The sequence below is a fragment of the Lipotes vexillifer genome, unplaced genomic scaffold (assembly GCF_000442215.2).
Source record: "Lipotes vexillifer unplaced genomic scaffold, Lipotes_vexillifer_v1.1 scaffold1120, whole genome shotgun sequence".
In the NCBI taxonomy this organism is placed as follows: domain Eukaryota; kingdom Metazoa; phylum Chordata; class Mammalia; order Artiodactyla; family Lipotidae; genus Lipotes; species Lipotes vexillifer.
The window spans coordinates 416,199-425,037 of NW_006797892.1; positions in this window are offsets into that span (position 1 = coordinate 416,199).

Sequence of the window (8,839 nt, forward strand, 5' to 3'; positions counted from 1 at the left end):
CTTGGCAGTGAAGGATGAATGCTAGGGGGAAAAGGAGAGCGTCTTCCAGTGAAAGTAACAACGTATGCAAAAATATGGAGAATAGGGTGTATGGTATGTCCAGAGAACAATGAAAAAAATGAGCAGTGGTTGTTTATTTAAATGGTCTGAGTGGCTTGGATGTAGAGTCTGTAGGTAACAGCAATGGGGGTGGGGTGGGGTGGAGATTTACATCGGGGTCAGAATTTGGAGGGCCTTCAATATCATTCAATTGGTAAAAACAGATATTGAAAACCTAGGATGTAAGAGGCAGAGTTCTATAGGTTGAACTGGGAAGATAATTCACACAGGGTTCTTGCCCTCAAGAGAATGTAATCAAGTAGGATCACATACAAAGCAGTAATTGCAATAAAATGTGTAATTAATTCCCTCATGCAGATATGTAAAGGATTATTAGAGCAAATATCTAATATCCAGTGGGGAGCATAGAAAAAATTATTGACAGGCAAGTAGGAGACAGACTAGAAGATTTTTCCAGGCACCAAGAATGGCACAAGCAAAGACTTAGAATAACGATAGATTCTAGCCTGTTTGGGGAATTGGGATAAATTCGGTATGCCCAAAAGGTAGACTGAATGGGGGTAAGTGACGGAAGTGAAGCCTAAAAAAAGATTGTGGCTTAGTCTGAATGAAAAAAGGATTAGGGGCTTCCCTGGTGGCGCAGTGGTTGAGAGTCCGCCTGCTGATGCAGGGGATGCGGGTTCGTGCCCTGGTCCTGGAGGATCCCACATGCCATGGAGCAGCTGGGCCCGTGAGCCATGGCCACTGGGCCTGCGCGTCCAGAGCCTGTGCTCCGCAATGGGAGAGGCCACAGCGGTGAGAGGCCCACGTACCAAAAAAAAAAAAAAAAAAAAAAAAAGGATTAGAAGGAATGCTTAACTTATTGGGAGGGGAATTATACATTTTTGAAAAAGTGCAATGTACACGCTAATATTCAGTGCCCATTTTAAATGATCCCTGATGTGTAGGGTGTAATCAGCACTCTACATATATCACTCCTTATAATTTTAAGGTCAGTTAAGTTTCTACTTTGTATCAAAGGGCCATATGTATGGAATATATGTGTAACAAAATACAATTTTATCTTTAATATAGAAGGCTTTTGTAATCTATACCAGTCCTTTGCAACAGAATTTACTGTGGTGATGTGGTTCTATACCATGTTATCCAATATAGCATCCACTAGGCACAGGTGGTTATAAAGTACTTGAAATGTGGCTACACAAATTGAAGAACTGAGTGTTTTATTTTGCTTAATTTTACTCAGTTTAAATTTAGACTTAAATAGCCAGAAGTGGCTAGTGGCCACCATCTTGGATAGCATCGGTCTAGACAAAGCAAATATATGGATATGAGATATGAAATTTGACAGAAATAGATTATTTAGGGCACCCATCGTGAGAATGAACAAGTGAGACAGCTTATTGGAAGCAGCTGTGTCAAGTGGGAATGCCATTAACTCCTTCTTTCTGGAAGAGAGATGGAGAGAAAGAAAGAGAGCCTGGGAATTGTCTCCTCCTAGAATTAATTACCTTCTTAGAGTCATTGAAGGAGCCAAGCTGACCATAAATGGGCTTTGAAAGCAATAGAAATGAAAAAGCAAACGTTAAGACAAAACTTGAACATCAGCCTTCCTGTAAGTGTATTAATCTCTGACAGAATAATCTTATGGAAAGATGTACACAGTCCAGGATACTTAAGGAATAAAATACCTGTGTCTGAGATGAACATATCTTGATATTGACTGTCCGGCATCCCTCTGCTATTCTTGTAAGAGCACCAGATTTTTTCCTGTGGGGACCTGTCATTTCCATATTCCACGTGGGCCTAATAGAGCTTTAAATCTCAAACTCCAATCTTGATACATGGCCCAGGACTGGTCAGTAAGAACACTTCACCACCCTGGACCCGGTGATTGGATCAGGGAAAGGGATGAAACAGCCAAACCAACCAGAAGCTTCCCTTTCCAGCCTTTCTAGATGCTAGAAATTTCTCTGAAACCCAAAGCTTAAAAATACTGTAGATGTGCCATTGCAAGTGATCATCTCCTTTTTTGTCTAAGAGAGGAGCCAGTCAGAGGCAGAAATAAGAGACACAGAAAGCCCTGAGGATACAGTTCAAATCCCTGTATCCCCCCCCAACCCCAGTGCCTGAAGTGTGTGATCCAGCCCCTGGGAATTCCTATTTGTGTGAGCTAATCATTCCCTCTTTTTACAGATCTTGGACTGAGTTGGGTTTCTGCCATTTGCAAAGGAAAGACTTTACTAACACATTGGCCCAGAAGGAACAGATCTTGAGATTTGATAGATATTTTTCCATTAACTAAATCTAAATATTTGCCTCTGACAGGCAGGTGAAATGATGGTTTTCAGTTAGTAACAGAGGGTTTTGAAGCAGAGTAATTTTTCCTGATTATTATTTTAGCAATTAGAGAGTAAAAAAAAAAAAAAATGGAAGGGAACTTGGACCTTTCCAATATTTTGGCAACTGTCATATCAATGATTTTAAAATAAGGTAGCCCAGAAATAATGCCAGCTACTTTAAAATTCCTGAAGGTCAAATGCAAAGTCCCCACTAAGTTTGACCACACTAACATCATCACTCCTGCCACTGACATGGGGAAGAATTAAGTTTTGAAACAGGAGTTACGGTCAGAGTTGGCCTTTCTGCTAGAGCAATCAGCTGTCTTGTCAGCCTTTTCTCCATTCTCTCATATGCCGTGCTGGGGAGAAGCTGAAGAGTCATCAGAACTCTAAGAAGGTGGTTCCAAGGGATTTGCATTTACCTTGGGAATAGACATAAAGCTCACCTTACTTTGAAGATCTCTGCCCTGGCCTGTGGCTTGTCAAACATAGTGTAATAGGGAAGAACCTTTGTATTCTGTTACAGGTTAATCACTAAAGGGATGTTGCCTATATGCTTAAATTATCCATAATTGCCCATCTCTGGGAACCCTGCCTCCCAGGTAACGAGTTTTAAGCTAAAATACCTTTGTTTAGCTCACAGGAATTATCCTGATCAGCTCACCTGTGAATGACTGCAGGAAGGACAAAATTAACACACCTCCTCCAGAGTCTGGCCAGAACCAGAACTCCCCCCCCTCCCCTTTTAGTATAAAAGAAGCCTGGATTCTAAGGGAAGATGGTTCTTTGAGACACGAGTCCATCCTCTTCTCGGTCTGCTGGTTTTCCAAATAAATTCGCTATTCCTTGTAACTCATCTATCAATGTATTGGCCTGTCATGTGGCAAGCAGTATGAGGATGGAATTGGTAACAGTGGCACAAATTCCCAAAAGTAAACAAACAACCCCAAGTGAAAATTAACTTTATCCAAGTTACTATAGATCAATTAATTCTCTATGAAGATAAACCATCTAAGGATTCGGAGCATTTATACAATGTGAGGAAGGGAGAAAGTGTAGAGCTATGAGGACCCACTCATAGAATTTGGAGTTAAGAGAGTGGGGATAATTAGGATGACTAGCAGGTTTCTGGCCTAAGAAACTGGGTACAGTGTTGATCATCAGAGCAATGAAATAGACATGGCTTCAGAGAGAGAAGATGGAGGGAACGAATGGGAGGGGAGGGGGCCAAGGTTAGAACCTTAAGCAGAGGAGAAACCGGAGCCAAAGAAAAGGAGATTGAGGTGACAGAGGACCACCTGGAGGATATGGTCTCCTGGAAGTCAAGAGAGGGCAGATGAGAATGATGACGGAGATTACGTCATTTTGTAACAGAGAAAATTGAAGCTCAGGGAAGCAAAGTCACCACCCACAGCAAGTCAGCAGCAAAGTCTGGGACTCCCCAGCTCCAAAGACCACACTATTTCCATGATATCATCCATCTCATAGAAGAGACACTGAGGAATGTAGGGTCTCTGAATACATTGGTCTGTCAGCCTTCAGAATACCAAGTTATGTGATGGGGCAGAGGGATGGCATTTAATGAGAGGAGAGAAACCAGCTTATAAAGGCTACAAATGACAGTGAAGGAAAAGAAAAGAAAGCTCGGGAAGGTGGCTCTATGGAAAGACAGGGGACAGTAGTTTTGCTGGACAGCAGGTTGAAGAGAGATGTATTTTAGCTACTTGATGATCCAGAATCAGTAATCGATACTGTGGTGATAGAGAATTGGGGCTCTAGAATTAAGTGAGCTCAAATCTAGACCTCACTACTTATCAATGCCATAAAGCAGATCTCAACTGGGGTGACTGTGTCTGGAGACATTTTTCTCTGGGGAAGGGATGCTACTGGCTGTAGTAGGTAGAGGCCAGGGATCCTGCAATGTTCAGGGAAACATCCCTACAACATAATTCAACCCAAGATGTCAATAGTGCTGGGAATGAGAAACGTAGTGATAACAGGAACATTTCTTAAGCTCTTTAGAACTAGGTTGCCTCAACTGTAAACCAGGAGTGACAATGATACTTGTTTCCTGGCCATTCGGGGATTTAATGAGCTAATATGTGCAAAGTGTGTGGAAAGTCCTAGGAACATCATTATCATCATTTTTACCGTTTTGTGTGATGGGCCAAGACATTGACTTAAACCAGCATGCAAAGGCCAGTCAGAAAGAGGGTGGCATTAGTGGTTGTGTGTCAGAGCCCTTGACTCCTGAGTACTCCTCTGTGGGGAGTGGTCAGGGCTGGAGGGATGCGGGGCATGCCTTTAGAGATGGGTCCATTTTTTCTTTCACTCCAGAAATCCCAGGATGTCCTGGTTTCAGATATAGAAACACTCCCTGCAGTAGGGTTTTTCCGAGTAAGAAGTGACCATCACATGGGTTGGAACTAAAACACTCTGACAGAATGGTTTCCAGGCAATTGAGCAGATTCCATTCCATTGCTGCTGAGAAAGTGTTGTTTTGTGGCAGAATGGATGGCTAGATGTTCCTTTGGGGTACTTTCGATCAAAGGAGAAAAGCAGATTATTAATGAACAGAAATATGTATATTTGGATAATTACATGTTATACCTGTATATTTTTCTATTTTCCAAGATGCAAAAGAGCTGGGCGAGAGAAGCACATTTGAAAGATTCCTACTCTAGTCAGACTCACTTAGCCCCTTCATCCCTTACACTGGCAGTTGAATCCCAAGGACAGATTCTGGTACAGAAAGGAGCAATAAACAAATACAGGCCAGGGCTCCTGGCATCATGGAAAAAAAAACCCCACCCATTTCTTATAAATAGATTGCAATAAAACAGTAGTGACTAAACATTTAGTAGAGGGAATCAGCCAAAAGGAACTCTGACTTGTTGCCCTTTACGCTACAAAAACAGACAAAAGAACATCGAAAAGGATTCAGATGAATCATTTAAAGACAACCAGCTTTTGAAGGTTTATTAATCAACCTCTCAGGCAGAATACCCAACTATTTTAACTGGAGTGCAGGTAAGAGCAAACAATAAGGAAAACAGTCAATCAATAACCCAGAAGATGGGTATTCTAATGTCAACAACCTTTTTTTTTTTTCTTGCCTTGTTTTCATGTGTCCGCACTGGTCAGATTTAATGCCTGTCTTTCACAGACTGGGTAAAAGAAAATGAAACGATACACTGTGTCTGTGGCAGTCTTCTGAGAATTTGCTTTTCCTCCTTCCTGTCCAGCAACACCTGGTTTCCATTTGGGGACCTATGTGATGCTGACTTAGCTCTCAGTTGGAAGGGAGTGGGGTGTAGCACGTGACTTTGGCCAAGCCAGTTGGGTCCTTCCAGCCTCTCTGGCTGTACTGATTGGTTCATTCATGGCATGGAATCGAATCTCTTTTTTGTTATGCCCGCCAATGCATTCCTCTCATTATTAGATCAGTTCTACTGCGTTTTCTATTATTTATAACCCAAAGAATCTTAACTAATGTAGTGGACCCATGTCTCAGGGTCTCCATTACTTAAATGTTTAGTGTATTAGTTTCCCATGGCTGCTGAAACAAATTACTACAAACTTAGTGGCTTAAAACAACACAAATTTATTATCTTACAGTTCTGTAGGTCAGAAATCTGACACCTGTCTCACTGGGCTAAAATTCCGGTGTTGGCAGGGCTGTGTTCCTTTCTGGAAGTTCTTGGGGAGAATCCATCTCCTTGATGTTGCCTGCTTCTTGAGGCCACCTGCATTCCTGGGCTTGTGACCCCTTACTCCATCTTCAGAGTCACTATATAGCATCTTTCTGACCTTGCTTCTGTGGTCATATCTCTTTCTTTGACTCACATCTGCTTTCCTCTTCTATGTTTAAGGACTCCTGTGATTTTATTGAGCCAACCTAGACAATCCAGGCTAATCTCCCCAGCTCAAGGTCAGCTGGTTAGCAACCTCACTTCCATCTGCAGCTTTACTTCCCCTTTGCCACGGAAGGTAACATATCCATAGGTTCTGGGCATCCTGATGTGGGCATTTGGGGGTGGTCCTTCTGCCTACCACATCTAAATTATTTGGGAATTTCCTCCATGACACACAGGCTGCTTCCGTGCTCATGGAAAGGGCAGCTTGGTAGTACAGATTGGGCGTCAGATGGAGCTGGTGCTAGGTCGGTTTCGTGTGAAGTTTCGTATTTTGACGTTGCCATTTTTACATGTCTATATTGCAGCAGCTGTATAAATATGATATTTTTTAAGTTTTAAAAATTATCAAGAGTTGTGTAATATGAAATTTCTGACCCCCACCCCATCTCCCACTCTTGGGGTGAGGGATGGGATGGAGGTGAGGGAATCAGTGATGGAGTGAGGATAAGGAATGGGGTGGGCAAAGGAATGACCCCCCACCTCCACACACACACACCAAGAGCAGGGGCAGGTCTAGGCTGTATGGGGCCTGACAGTTATGCTTCATCCAGGGCCCTCTTTAAGGAAAAGAATATAAAATTATGAGCAAAAAGCTGTTGTGAAAGTGGATATTTATTTAGAATGAGAACATAAATCACAGCAAATTATAAATTTTTACAAGCCAACAGAAAGCACAAACATCACAAAATCCAGAAAAATGATGTACTATTTTCTCTTTATTATCTCTCTGACATACCTACGGGATACTTTTTTCTTACACCTTGTAGCTGCATATTCTTTGATTGCTTTTTCATAGGACAATAATTTTGTGATTTTTTTCATAGAAAAGATAGATAATTGTTTTGTTTATTGGGATGTTTTTCTATTATCAATATTATTGATGACCGTGCTTGATAAAACATGTGATGCCATATACTGTTTGTAGTCATGCTGTAGGTTTGTGCCCTAAAAACACATGAATTTTGATGAAGTCTACTTATTTTTAAAAAAGAAAAGTATGTAGCATTTAAAATTGTATAAGCTGTACTTTTTCTAGTGTATTCCTGTTGGTAGGCAATTCCATTTTGACTAATTATCAATGAGAACCAAATCAGTGACATAACAATTTTACACACCTAATGGTTACAAGAATTTCTCACAGACTAGCATCTACCTCCTTACACCTCAAGTCATGTTTTGCCCTCACTGTTTATGTATTTCCAGATCTGGGAACTATAGGACTCAGGTATATCATGATATAACTTCTACCCAGCATTTTTGTATCATGACTCCTGGTGGTATACACAGTGGAATGAGTATATCCATATTCCTTGAAGGCATTCATTCCTACACTGGGATGTAATGATAATTTAATTCTATATGGCAGTGACTGAAAACGACATCAGTCTGAACTAAATGTATCCCCAAATCAAATTTTCTTCGAAAGATCCCCCCAAATGCTTGTGCCACTGGAATGCCACCCAACACAAGGGGAAATGTGATGGAGGGGGTAATGAAATATAATCAATAATCTTAACTAATACTAGGTAGAATATTTTGCCTTTGACATTTTTAGAAAAAAGTATAACCATGTAAACACATTGCCAAGCTTCCTCCCAGGGTCTTGGAGAGAAATAGTGTGAGTGAGGGACTTCGAAGCAAAAGATGAGATTCAGGGGCTTCCCTGGTGGCGCAGTGGTTGAGAGTCTGCCTGCCGATGCAGGGGACACGGGTTCGTGCCCCGGTCCGGGAAGATCCCACATGCCATGGAGCGGCTGGGCTCAGGAGCTGTTGAAATGTTCATAGGTGCGATAAAAGGGAGGGAAGGGGACAAGGTTTTTGTTTCATAAATTATGTGCTAAACTGAAAGTTTGGGGGGGCTACAATTTATTTTATTGGCTGAGTCAACCTCTTCCTGCATCTAAATCTATATGACACAAATTTGGAATGGATATTTTATACATCTCATCCCCCAATACTCTGGCATTTTACCATTTCCAAAACCTTTTTGCATTCCTGATCTCCTTAGAAAGCTGTTTTCTTATTTAATTTTTAATTTTTAAAAATTTGCGTTGGAGTATAGTTGTTTTCTTAAGTGTGCCTATAGCATGTAGCGTCTTTTAAGGCCCTCATACAACGAAAGTGGTGCGTTTGTGGGCGTGTACATGCTGTCCTCTGACCAATGAGAATTTACCATTGAGTCACGTGTGTTATTGACGATATTTCCTCCCAGGATCCTGCTGGAGCTTCTTCACCTGTTCATTAGACAGGAGCAGACATGGTTTCTGAGGAAACATAGGTAGGTTCAAACTGAGAACCACCCCAGTAGATACAAAATATATTATCACTCAATAAATACATTCACAACACTGCTCTTCATTTAATAAACATTCACTTAGGATCTGCTATGTTGTGAGCACTCGGCAAGGCAGTGGGAAGCAAATAAGACGAGCAAAATTGAGAAAAACTGTGAAACTTTGATGAGAACCAGAAAGATGAGTGGGCGTCCTATCTGGCCTTCTCTGCACTATCTCACTCTTT